Here is a 13,539-nt window from a genome sequence, read left to right as displayed (position 1 = left end):
CTTTTGAACAGTACTGTATATATAAATACATGTCACTTTTTCTTGCCTCTTTGCAGAGGTTTGTGAAAATCTCACAACGGCGGATGTGTAGAGATGCTCCTAATGTGTTTTGTAGATGAATGAAAATAAATGAGTCTATTATTTTTTTAAATATAAAGAGTATTATCTAATAAAAATATTTACTAGCCAGCTTAGTTGAGCTGACAATGTTGCTAGCCAGCTATCTAAAGACCAAAAAGAAAAGCCAAAAGCAACATGTATGCATCATATCGATTTATACCAGAAAACAAATCTGTATTTTAAAATATAAAAAATATGTATTTGGAAATATTATGTGACTGAGAATTCCAGCATTTTGGATTGTGCAGTATGATACTGTAGAATACAGTAATGAGAGTGAAATCTTCCTTTATCTCTCTATATAATTCCCTGCAACAATAATGCACTTATTCCAGTGTTTCACTCGCGCTTAGATACCATCAAGGTAGAAAGTTTTCTCACGATGCCAGAGCCATGTTCTGCATGGAGCAGGACTGCCTGAAATGCTGGCCTCCCATTAACTCCCTTAATGGTTCAAACATGGTGGGTCTTGAAGTGAGGTCCGGACTGTATAGAGGACGTGGCATTAACTCCCAACCAAGATCCTGTAATGTGCAAGTGTTGCTCATGAAAGACTGTTTCCACAGACAGATGCGTCTCTTCCACAAGTTATCCATCAATGTTCAAGGATTAGGCATTCCACCTCTTCCCTGTAGTGGGCTCTAAGCTCGATAACGTCTGGCCTTCATTAAACATTTGCACATTTATCAGTTTTATAGCTTTATTAACAAAAAATTTCATCGCAAGTCCCAGTTTGACTTGAACGCCCCTTGTAATTATACCTACATTGGTAAATTGACAAGTACCTTTTTCAATCTGCTGGTGCCAATACTACCTTGAGTAAACTCACTAATTCTGGGTTTATTGTAACTGAAAACTGGATTTGACGGTAAAATGTATTTAGTGTACTTTCTAACATAACACTTTATACGGCAAATGCACAGAAAATGAAAAGGACAAACATCAATAATCCATTTTAGGCATTTCAGCAGAATGCAAACGCCAGGAGCAGTTATACTGTACATTTGGAGCAGTGTAAAGACATTAAATCATAATGGAGTATCTCTGTGGTGTGGTTTATCTCCTGTGTTAGGCAAGAACACTACTAAAGGCTAAAAACACCACATCTACCTTGTGTTTTTTGGTTTTGTTTTTTTTTAGTTTTTTTGCACTAATTTCTGATTTTAAACATTCCTTTCAATCTTGTCTGATCGGGCTGACACTGATTACTTTGGCTCACCAATTACTGATGTGTTTTGTGAGCACATTTAGAGACATGTGTAGTTATCTCTATAGATACATTTTTTATGGATTTTGTTTATCCCAGAATCTAATTCCATCATGTCTCCTTTTCAGGGGAAACTTCCCTGTACAGTAAATGCAAGCAATACAGCTTGGGAAAATTGTAAGCAGTTTCCTTTGACTGATTCATGTAACACACAACGTATTGCAAGGTAATATTCATTTAATGTAATTATTATTTATTTGTCAATTGAATAGATTGATAATTTTACTTTTAAAAGTTTGTTAAATTTCTATATCGTAGCTAATCTTGAAGATAACTAGCAAACTAAAAACTTGCCATTAAAACAACTTTAAATAATTACAATAACCTATCGTTGACCCAGTAAATTCAATTACCTCTAGACACATACAAGGCATGTCTATCTGTCTACCTGTCTGTCTATCTTGGCTTTTTATCCACCATAGCTGTCAGTATAATTGTCATTTTTAATCAGCTTACATGATTGCACTCTTTCTTTTCTCTTTCCTCAAGGCAACAACTGCCTGTAAAATCACAGTGATTTCAAACCAAATAGAACTACAATTATCAGACCTCTGCTGTGTTCACTGAGAAACATAAGTTAATTTGGGTAGGATTTTTTCCCCCGGTTTGAGCATGGAGGAAAACAGTGACAATGCCAAACTAGGCAGAGAAAAAAAATCACAGAGAAGCACCTGTAAAAAGATGGAATTACAACAACCCCCTGTGTGTAAAACTAATCATGCTTAAATAGAGGAACAAGATTACTGGAATTCATGGAAATACAGCAAGGTATGTTCGGTCACTTTACACCTTTAGAATTGCCTTAACATTATATTATTAATACATTTCCAGACTTGCACATTAAACCTTTGATGCACTACAGGAGATACTTTAACACACAAAAACAATTCACTTAAATTAGTCAATTCCTATGAGAGAAGTGGTGCTAGGCATTAATTCAACTTTGACATTTTGGACCATTTGCCAACTATCTTAGATATCTAAGTGCAAATCCTGAAGCCCACGTGTGGTAAACTCTAAGGGTTTGATGTTAACATTGATGTCTTAGACACCATATTACAATAAATGGAAATACAGGGTCCCGCCGGGGTGTCTGGTACCAAAACACTGAAAGCAGATCTGTTGGGTGCTGTGAGTTGAGGGGTGGTTCCTTTATGGATCAGGACTTGTTTGTCTGTTGAATTCCATGAGAATTCAATCGGATTGGGATCTGAATAGTTTGGAGGCCAGGGCAGTGGCTTTGGGCTCTTTGCTTGCTGAGCCCCATGTGCAGAGGGCTGTGGTGAACTGGGTGCAGTGAATCTTTCTTTCATTTACTTTTTTTGATAATTTGTGCTGCATTGGCTTTTCTGTGGGATTGGACCAGACAAGCTGGCCGTTGGTTCCCACAGGCATGGATGAGCCATAGGTGCTTATGATGGTCCTGTCACCCGTTTAGTGGCAGTTTACCTGGCACTGGTCATATGTTACGGCTAATTAGTGTATGCACATACTGTAGTATATTTTTATTCTATATGACATAAACCTGACAGGGTTACTAACAGGATTAAGTAAACGTTTTTAAGTCCTGTTAATTAAATGGTCATAGTCTTTACTGCTTCTACTAAAGCTAGTCAGCTAGCTAAAATTAACAGTCCTGACAGGATTTATGGGGGAAATTTTAAGTCTCATTCATAGATGTCCATATCTAAACATTTTGCCAGTCAGCTAGCTAACAGGCTAATCTGACAGAATTTCTGCAAATATATTTAAATCCCAGCTGTAAATAAAACTACTTTGATAGTTTATATTGTTAGTATAAGGTTTGTTTGTAAATGTTTGTTTTTATTGCTACTCTTAGTCAGCTAGATAACATGAGCTAACCTGACAGGATTTCTGAAAGAATGTTTTTATTTTTAGTTAAATTTATATTTTTAAGTGCTTTTTAAATGTTTACATAATTCACTGCTAATAATAGTTAGCTAGCTTACATGAAACCCTATGAGTCCTTCAGAGCTTTAAGCACCACTGATAAATTTGCATAGTCTTTACTGCTAACTGCTAGCAAGCATGAACTAACTTGACAGGATTTTTTAAAGTCCTCTTCGTAATTGTTTATTGTTCTTGCTGCTAAAACTTGTCAGCTAGCAAACATGCATGAACTAACCTAACTGGATTTCTAAGGTCCTGTTCATAAATTCTGACAACAGTAGTCAACAAAACTGCAATAAAACATTATTAGCAGCCTCAAGCCATACTTCATGGACACTACAATACAAGGAAAGCAGGATATTTGTCTAGATTGTTGTTAGCTCTTACATCATTCTTTATAGAACTTCACTGAAAATCCCTTTTAATTTGTCCTGTTATAAAATAATTATACAGGTTAGATTTAATTTGCTTTTTGGCAAATGGACACACGCAATATTGCGTCTATATAAATAAAATAAAGGCTTTGTCTGTACATTGGTCAGAACTCGAGAACAGTGATACCTTGACTTTTTTTTACATTGGAAGACAAGAAACCAGCCACAGAAAGTTTTCTGTATGTCTCTATGTCTGTCTGTCCAGCCAGATTTGGTCACAGCATAATGCAAAACTGGCTGAACAGAATTTAATGAAACTTTGCAGTACTTTGGTATTTGCTTGCAGTTAAATCTGTACCATAAATGCAATCAAAATGTTGAGTAGAAGTGAAGTTATGAGCGGTTATGTGCCAGATTAGAAACAGCAAATTTTGACAAATTCTGTTAACTGCTGGACAAAATTGAATGAAACTTGCATCCTTGCATATCTGCCTGAAGTGCACCTGCACTATAATGGAAATCAAAATGTTAAGTAAAAGCAATGTTATTAACAGTTATGTGCCAGATTGAATAATATTTTAAAAAAATAATAATTTTTAAAAAGCTTCTAATAAGCTACTTGCTTAACGTAAACTAACATCTGCACCAATAGATATTAATTAGAAAAGCTAAACCGATAAAAAATGTTTACAGGGATTAGTTCATATTTTCACCGCTGCAATAACAACACTGAAGTGTTTTTTTAAAATGAATTTTAACCCGCTAAAGTCGCTTTAGGACAAACCATGAGCTTTATCCGATCTACTTTGTCGATTTGTCATCTGTGATTCACTCTCTGAATACCCGAACAGGGAGTGTATAGAGTTCTGCCATCCAGAAAGATGTATGTGGGCTTAAATGATTACATTAAAGCTGACCTGCTTAATTTTAGCTTTATCTATTTAACCATTTCTACAAACATATGTACAGTATGTGTTTATGTATATCAGTAACATGAGACACAACAACCTTTTTCTAATTATTTCGATCATGTTGATCCAGTTCGCATCATGTCCATTTTTTTGCTACAAGAACCAGTGACCCCCAGATGAATTAGGTATTCCTTCAAATTGTCAGTCGTGAGATGTACAGGTTGCTACAAATCATAATGATATTGTCTCCATGAACTACCCAACCAAAGCTGCAACAAAGCTGGAAAGGTCACAATTGGCCAAGCAACCACCGTTAAAAAAATCTTCCAAAAGAGCCCAAGCACAGTATTCCTGTCTGTAATGATAAACTGTCCTATTAAAATGCAAAGGCTGTGTTAATCTTTCAAGCTCCTCAATAAAGATATAAATAAATGAAGTGTTCTTTTGTTTCACTTTAGCAATTTTTATTACTATATGACTGTCAGATCAGTGACACAGTACAACATCGCTGGGTGAGAAATGGCTATTTGTGTGTGCGTGCGTGTGTGTGTGTGTGTGTGTGTGGGTTGGTGATTGGGTCTTGCTGTGTACTCAGAGCCAGAGTTGAATGTCTCAGATCCACTCCCAGATGTTGACTGTTGCAATATTAAAGTGCCTTGTGTAAATGTCACAAAATGAGCTCAGCGTGAAAGAGAGAGAGAGGAGTAGAGGAGTGAGTGAGACAACGTAAGAATGTGTGGGAGACCCTATGTGCGTGAACATGGCAGTCGGCTAATACGGTATTCAGCAAGCCCTCGACCCATCATGAAGACGATGATGCTGTCAGCCACCCACGGTCATATCGAGAACCCTTGGGAGTGCAAAAGCCAACATCATTACTGAGATCTTTCGCTATTTTTTTTGACCCAATCAACCACTAACAGGCCACAAATAGTGATTGTTTAAATTCTAAAAATGGCAAAATCATTTTACTGTGTTGTGAAAAAGTTAGCTAAGCCACTCTATTTGGTTACATCCCAACTTCTACTATAGATATGCCATAGAGTACATATACATACAGTACATATGCTATTATACTATCTCGGCAATTTCCAAACCAGCCAAGCGAATACTATCGACTAAGTGTAAAAGTTTTTGATGACATTTTGCTTAAAAGTGTTGATTTTTATTATGCATGCATACTTTTGCGATACCTTGTATAATCCATACTAAGCTATACAGTACTGTGCAAAATAATAGGTATCTTATATTCCATAAAATGATGGAGATTAAATTGAAGAAATTGGAACAACTGTTTTAAGTGCCTAAAGACATATACAGTATAAAAATATACAATATAAAACAACCTCGGCAGCAACCTCATTTCCCCTCTCATCTGTTCCAACCACTCAGCATTCAGCATCACCAGTATACTAATCACCGGCCTGATCATCTGTCATCATCTGCACCTGTTTCTCACTAACTCATGCCGTAAGTTACTGCAGATACATTTTTATGCTTGAAGGATTCCTAGGTCACTGTGTGGGTTTACAAGTGGAAAACAATCCACTGAAACTGCTCAGGTACAGGGACCGGACTGAAAATGAGATACAAAAACTTGCTGAAAAAGTCCTTCAAGAAGCCTTGAGAACTATTCCTTGAAACAGCATTAAAAAAAAAACAGAAAGTCTGGCTCTTTGTAAGCAAAATATGAAGAAATGAGAAGACTATGTATAATACTGGCACAGTACTGATCTTGGAAGAGGACATAATATTTTAACATATTGGCTGACTTCAGAATTACCTACTCTGCACAGTACTTTAGATCATAGTATAAATTCTTTTTTGACCGAGATATTGGTTTAAACCGTACCTTGTCCTTCCAACCATGCTATATTTGCAGTCTCCTTGGAAGAATCTACCTGAAAGCATCAAAGACTTATACTTCCCAAAGGACACTAATCGAGAGTGTGATCCTAGTCAGAGTGAGTCACATTGCTTGTATTATCACTCTCTCTTTCTCAAGCTTTCTTGCTCTCTTTCTTTTACACACACACACACACACGCATACTTTGCATGGCACACTAGTCATGCCTAGCTGCTTAATAATGGAGAACGCTTTTGGAAAGCCAGGATGAAATTTTGATGAATGAAAGACAAGAAAGTGGAAGATCTGCCATGAAATCAGCCTCACCGCACTTACTGACACCAGTATAGCAGCAACATTCAACCGCTCCTGCTTAAATTATTCAGCACTGTGGAGAGCGAGCATAGTGTAAAGTCCGCGCGCAAGAAAAGTCAACTAACTTCCGAGCTTGTTTCAATGAGGCCAAGTACCAGGGTCAGTATGTGGGAGGGAGGACAAAATATTTGATATAGCACATGGTCTATATCCGCAGCTCCAGTTCTGGAGACCAACAACCTTTCACAGTTTCAGGGTTTCTGTTCCCACTTACTTGATCCAGATTTGCAAGAGTGAAAAATGTGAAACAGTGTAGGTGGGTTTCCTGGTCTGGCCTTGTGAACCTGTAATCAATATTCTACAAACCGTCATGCTACATTTTGTCTCCAAACGATTTTAAGTTCTTTTTTATATATATATATATACATGATTTGAAAAAGAATAAATCAAGCTGTTCAATAAGAGGAGAACACTGGAGGGTCTTAGACTGCGTCCTATTCGCTTCGTTCTGCACTGCTTTGTAAACTTCACTGTTTCATCTAAAAACTCAGTGGGGAAAAAAAAACCTAATGCCCACAATGCACTTGTTATGAGATGTTGCATGAGAAATGGCAATCTATCTCAAAGTTATTATATTTATTATTTTGAGTTCTTTTGGTCATTAGTCAATTTGCCAGACCACTTGAACGAAATCCAAACCTCAATAATTCACAAACTTGGTAGCCAATAATTAATGCATAATTAACTTAATGCTACTCTGTTGTGTCTGTGAAAAGGAATAAAGAGCTGTATGACTTCAAGAGCTCAATGATTAGTGTGTACACTCACTCACTCACTCACTCACTCATCTTCTATACCGCTTTATCCTGTATTCAGGGTCGCGGAGACCTGGATCCTGGAGCCTATCCCAGGAGGCTTAGGGCATGAGGCGGGGTACACCCTGGACAGGGTGGCAATCCATCGCAGGGCTAGTGTGTACATTGTATATCAAAAAATAAATACACCATGTTCAAATTACCACCTTACAGTGACTATGCATGTCCTGTTGGACACAAATGAAGTTTAACACTCAGCATGGTAATGCAACATGAGGAACTTTGCTGTGTAATTGATTTTAATTAAGCAAAATCTACACATATAAATTATTATAGACAGCTTTTTAGATTCTGCTGGCTGAAATCGCTACCCTGTGGCGAAAATGACCCCGACTTCCCGAAAAGTATGTCTACTTCTGTTTTGCGATTTGTTTCCCATACTTCTCTCACTCATCTTTTATACCGCTTTATCCTGCATTCAGGGTCACGGGGACCTGGAGCCTATCGCAGCAGGCTTAGGGCACAAGGAAGCAGTGCCAATCCATCTCAGGGCTCACACACATACACTACGGGCAATTTTGGGAACGCCAATTAGCCTAACCTGCATATCTTTGGACTGTGGGAGGAAACCAGTGTACCCAGAGGAAACCCACCAAGCACAGGGAGAACATGCAAACTCCATGCACACAGTGGTGGGAATCGAGCCTGGCCGGGAATCGAACCCAGACCCTGGAGGTGCAAGGTGACAGTGCTAACCACTACACCACCATGCCGCCTTGTTTCCACCTATGGGTTTTTCTTAGATCATGTCTTTCAACCATGTATAAAAGTCATTAATTCATGGATGAATAACATTGAAGTTATACAGTAAAGCATTTCGTTGCTGTGTAATTGATTTTACAGGTAAAACGATCCCTGTCTGCAAAAAGTTTGAGAATCCCTGCCCTAAAGCTATGGTTCTCAAACTGGGCTGTGGGAGGGCGAGGGTCTGTGATACCTCACCAGAGGTTGGATGCATTATTCTTTCATTTTGCTACAGTGGTCAGAAAGACCTTCGACTATTTCTAGTTATTAGAGGCTATTTAACAAGTCATTAGACTTCATCCAAGCCTTAATAATTTAAAACGAGTACGCTCTTTAAGAGGAAAGTTCAGGTATAAAGAGCGCTATGGCTCCAATAAATATTTTTATATTTATTTTTACGATGAAAATGGTCTCTAGCCACAAAAACCTTGCTCTAAAAGACAAAGGATATTGCACTGTGGTTTTTATTTCAGATACAGTACATGACAAATGCATGACCAGAGCTGGTCTTCTAAATATATAAATGAGATCAATATAAAAAAAGAGGTCATGAGATTGTTGCAAGGCATATCTTATATATGAAATAAGTATGGTACCATATATAGTATGGTACAGTTTGTTTTTTTAAATGAAAAAAAAAAAGACGTGGAGTTGTAGAGATGTATCTAGAAAGCGATTCCCCTATATATAAATGATAAAGGGAAAGTCAGTTCATATTTTCTTGCCAGAAAATGTATTCTCCATTTGTTATAGCCAGCTCAAGTATTCGAAATATTAACAATTTCAATGTGTTTGTTTTGGTGGTTAAACTTTTGGATTATATTTAAACTACCATTACTGCTAATTGTTTTTTATTTTTTATTTTGTAGGTTTCTATTTTGTTTTTAACACAATAAACTAATTTAACTTAATAAAACAGACTATTGCACAAAAATAGATGGCATGACAATTGACAAAACAAGGTTTCTATGTTGTTACATACAAAATACCCAACATTTTATTATATTATTTCAATTATACCAAAGCAACTATAACAATGTATGTAAACAAATATTTATAATAATAATAATAATAATAATAATAATAATAATAATAATAATAATAATACTGAAATTGGTAAAATGCTAAGCAAGGTCCAATATACACGTGATTCAAACATAATACATAATAAAAAAACATGTCTGTGGGGGAAATTCATCCACATGGCTGTCTCATTTTTTTTTGGAAAACATCAACCCCTAATATAAAAATTATAATAGTTTTAGTAATTTCATGCATTATGTGTATAAACCTTCCAGCAGCAGATGACACACTGGTTGGTTTAGAAAGAAATCTTGATTTATCCAACAAAAAGAATTGTATAGTTTATGATTACGATAATGACTAAACAATCAGCAAAACCTAAACATACTGTATTTGTAGCTATGCAGCAAGATTGCAGCAAATAAATTACTATAGACAGCTTTTCAGATTCTGCTGGATGAAATTACCCTGTGGCGAAAATTACCCCGACTTCCCGTAAAGTATGTCTACTTCGGTTTTGTAATTTGTTTCCCATACTTGTTTTTGTTTATTATATTTAAAAAGGCGCATTACATTAAAACTGGGGCGGGGGAGAGACCAACAAACCTGGGTTTTTGTTTGGTTGGGTTTTTGTTTGGTTGGGTTTCAAGTATCAACCCAACCTTAGACCATGTCTTTCAATCATGTTCAAAAGTCATTCATTCATACATGGATAAATAACATTTAAGTTATACAGTAAAGCATTTTGTTGCACAATATATTATAGTTCAACAAGAACTAAAACACTTAGGGGCTTGCTGAAATTAATCAACAAGTAATATAATGTGATGAGTATATATCACACAACGTGATGCTGTATATTTAAGCAATATCACATTAGAGTTAGTAATCTGATCGGACGAGAGGCATTCCATGAGTGGTGATAATAGACAGTAACAGCACTGGGATGCTTATCTATATGGATCACTCCACATCCCAGGTGTTCTAATCATCGCTAAATACACTAACTTGGTCGCAGCAGGGGGAAAAAGTAGGTCGGTATGGTCTGCAGTACTAAGGAGAGAAAGAGAGAGAGGGAGAAATCACCTACATTCCAAAACGCACATTCAAGACCAGTCACTGTATCACTTTGAGTGTGCAAGAAAACACATCTGATTTGATGTTGGTGTTGTCATCAGAGTCCCTAAGTACCAACAGTGACACAGGTGTCACAAACCCTTTAAAGGTTCTGTAAAGTTCCTTTTTCAGCTTTATTCATGACTTTAACTCTCAAAGTCACAGAGTGACATCTAATGAATATCCTGATACAGTCATGTGACCATCTGTGACTTTGTGCAACCATGACATTTAACAACACCCATGTTGACTCCTTAATAATTGTCGTTCTGAAAGCTAGGGAACCTTAATGCACCAGCTTTCCATTTTCCATTTGGATTCAACCACGAAACCCATAAGTTCAAGTCACTTAAAGTTACCAGTCGCGGAAGGATATGTGTTGGCAGAACAGAAATAACTGATTAAACACAAAAAACAAATCCTAATCTGGTAATAATAAATGTTGCTTGTGGAATTGTTGTCTAAAATGAATATCACACTAGAGGTAGTGTTGTTGTGCTGGTTATTATCACGGCTGTGATGCATTCTGTGATGACATCCAGCACGACAGCACTCGCTCGTGTGTGATATTGCGTGTGATATTGCTTAAATAAGAATGTGTCTCATCTTCTCTCATACCAAAACAATATGCCAACAATTTCAAAGATATATATATCATCCATTTGTAGTACCCATGTAGTGTGGGATGTCCACAAAACCATTTTCTATTGCAGCTACAAAAGATCATTCCCTCACCAGTCTTTCTTTCTATCCCTTGAGTTTACCAGAAGGTTTGAAAGTTCCCTGCTCTAAATACTGTCCTATGATGAAAAGCTCTACTTGTTAAAAAATGCTGACGCCGGAGACTCCTTCTTTAAATGTTTGTTGTTGTTGTTGTTTATTTGTGTTTGTTGTTGTTTTTTTTATCGGTTAAGTCTTACAGTATAATGTGCTGAGGATCCTAAATAATAATCATAAATAACCGGTCCTGTATAAATTAGAATGATACAAATGATAATGTATTTTATCTACTATAGCTTATTAAAACAAACCTTTGGATTTCCATTTGTGGCTGGAAATACTGTCAGAACTGCTGCTATACAAAGTTAATTGACAGTATATGACTGGTCAGAATTTAAACTTCAGTGGCAATGGGGTATAAATAAGGAATAGCATCAAAGAAAAATATGATTGTGAATATTCTGATATGAATCCCAACAAAACAATGAAACTGAAAGAAGCTTTAGTACAAGCATGGAAACGCATCAGAAGAGAAGAAAACAATAGTTTGGTAATGTCACTGGGTCACCAGCTTAATGCAGAAGGCGTGTGCAACCAATTATTGTGTTATTTACCTTGATTTACTATGAAGCTACACCATATGGACCAAAGTATTTGACCAAACCTGTTAATTATTGAATTTCAGTTTTAATCAGGTCCCTTATCCCCAGTGAAGACCAATCTTAGTGCTTTAGCATACCAAGGCATCTTGGATAATGCTTTGCTTCCAACTCTGTGGCAACAGTTTGGAGAAGATCCTTTTCTATTCCACCATGACTGTGCCTCAGTGCACAAAGCAACGACTATAAAGACGTTTGTTGTGGAAGATCTTGACTGGCCCTAACACCGAGCCCTGACCTCAACCCCATCGAGCACTTTTCTCGTCCAACATACTTTACAATATAAATGGACACGAATTCCCACAGAAACACTTTACAATCATGTACACAGCCTTCCAAGAATCCCTTTTTGCCCATATAGAGTATCTGTTTGTCATTTTGCTGATCATAAAATTGTCTGGTTCCCCACCTATACATGTAAATGTGAGGAGAATGACAGCTGAAAGCATTTTGATCTATTGTCTCACATTCATCTTTGAATCTCAAACCAAAATGTCTGTAATAGGCTACTTTTGAAGGAGATTCTATAAATGATTACAATATACTGTAGTCCATAGTGACCGTGTTGCACAAATTAGATCTACATATGTTTTTGTCGCTTTGTGACAACGTTGCAGATGGTATATTGCGTATACAATTATGCTGTTATTGCTTGTTCTTTTTTTGGTGTCGCTGTCAGTGATTAGCCTAGTTGACCCCTGCTGAAAAAAACAGCTTGGTCTGCCCCGGCTACCAGCTGCCATAGCACAGGCCAAGCTGGTTGAGCTGGTAGAAAGGTGTTGAAGGTGCTGATTGGATTAAAGATGAAACCAACTCTGAAATCTAGAATTATTGCTTGACTACGTTGGTACGGGGGCTTAGTGGTTGGCACTGTCGCCGTGTACCTTCAGGGACTGGGGTCGAGTCCCACCTGGGGGTCTGTGTGCATGTTCTGGTTGCTTGGCGCTTTGGTTTTCTAACACAGTCCAAAGTCATGCAGAGTAGAGTTAACTGACTGAAAGTCCTACCATGGTTGTAGAAATGTGAATAAACGCGATAAACTGGCCTCCATGGTCCCTAGTTGGACTAAGAGGCTCCTACACGGATGGATAGAACAATGGTAAATAAATGAGGAATAATCTGATAATCTGATCTCAAATCCAACTAAAGGAACCGTATCAGTGAAAGAAACTGGCGTGCAGAAGTAGCTGTGTGAAAATGATTTTCTGGAAGCTCATAGTTTGAGTATTAACACCTCGGCGCACTATAATGCCATGTCCGAAGCCAAGGCCTGGATCAGGTCCAGGACTGCAGATTGTAATTGATGGCACTGTTTTGATTTACCGTCCGTTCATATTCATCTGTGTCATGCTCTATATATCACAATTTCCCATGCAAATGATTGCGATCCTCGATCACGCTGATTAATGACGCCGTGACGCTTGCCTCATTATCGCGCGAGCGTTTTTCCGAGACCACCGCGTTCTGTGTCGAAGCTTTTACTGACACCTGCTGGTCGAAATCGCGTACTGCAGCTCCGCCAGGCTCAGGCATGACGTCATTTAGAAGAGCTGAAATCGAATCTGAAATGACTCCCCTTTATAAAATGTGCATTAAAACAAGGAGGTAAAATACATTATTTATAATGCACTACATAGGGAACACTTTGATCTAGCCCT

Source organism: Clarias gariepinus, chromosome 24 (genome assembly GCF_024256425.1).
Source record: "Clarias gariepinus isolate MV-2021 ecotype Netherlands chromosome 24, CGAR_prim_01v2, whole genome shotgun sequence".
Classification (NCBI taxonomy): domain Eukaryota; kingdom Metazoa; phylum Chordata; class Actinopteri; order Siluriformes; family Clariidae; genus Clarias; species Clarias gariepinus.
Note: the sequence above shows the minus strand (reverse complement) of the source record.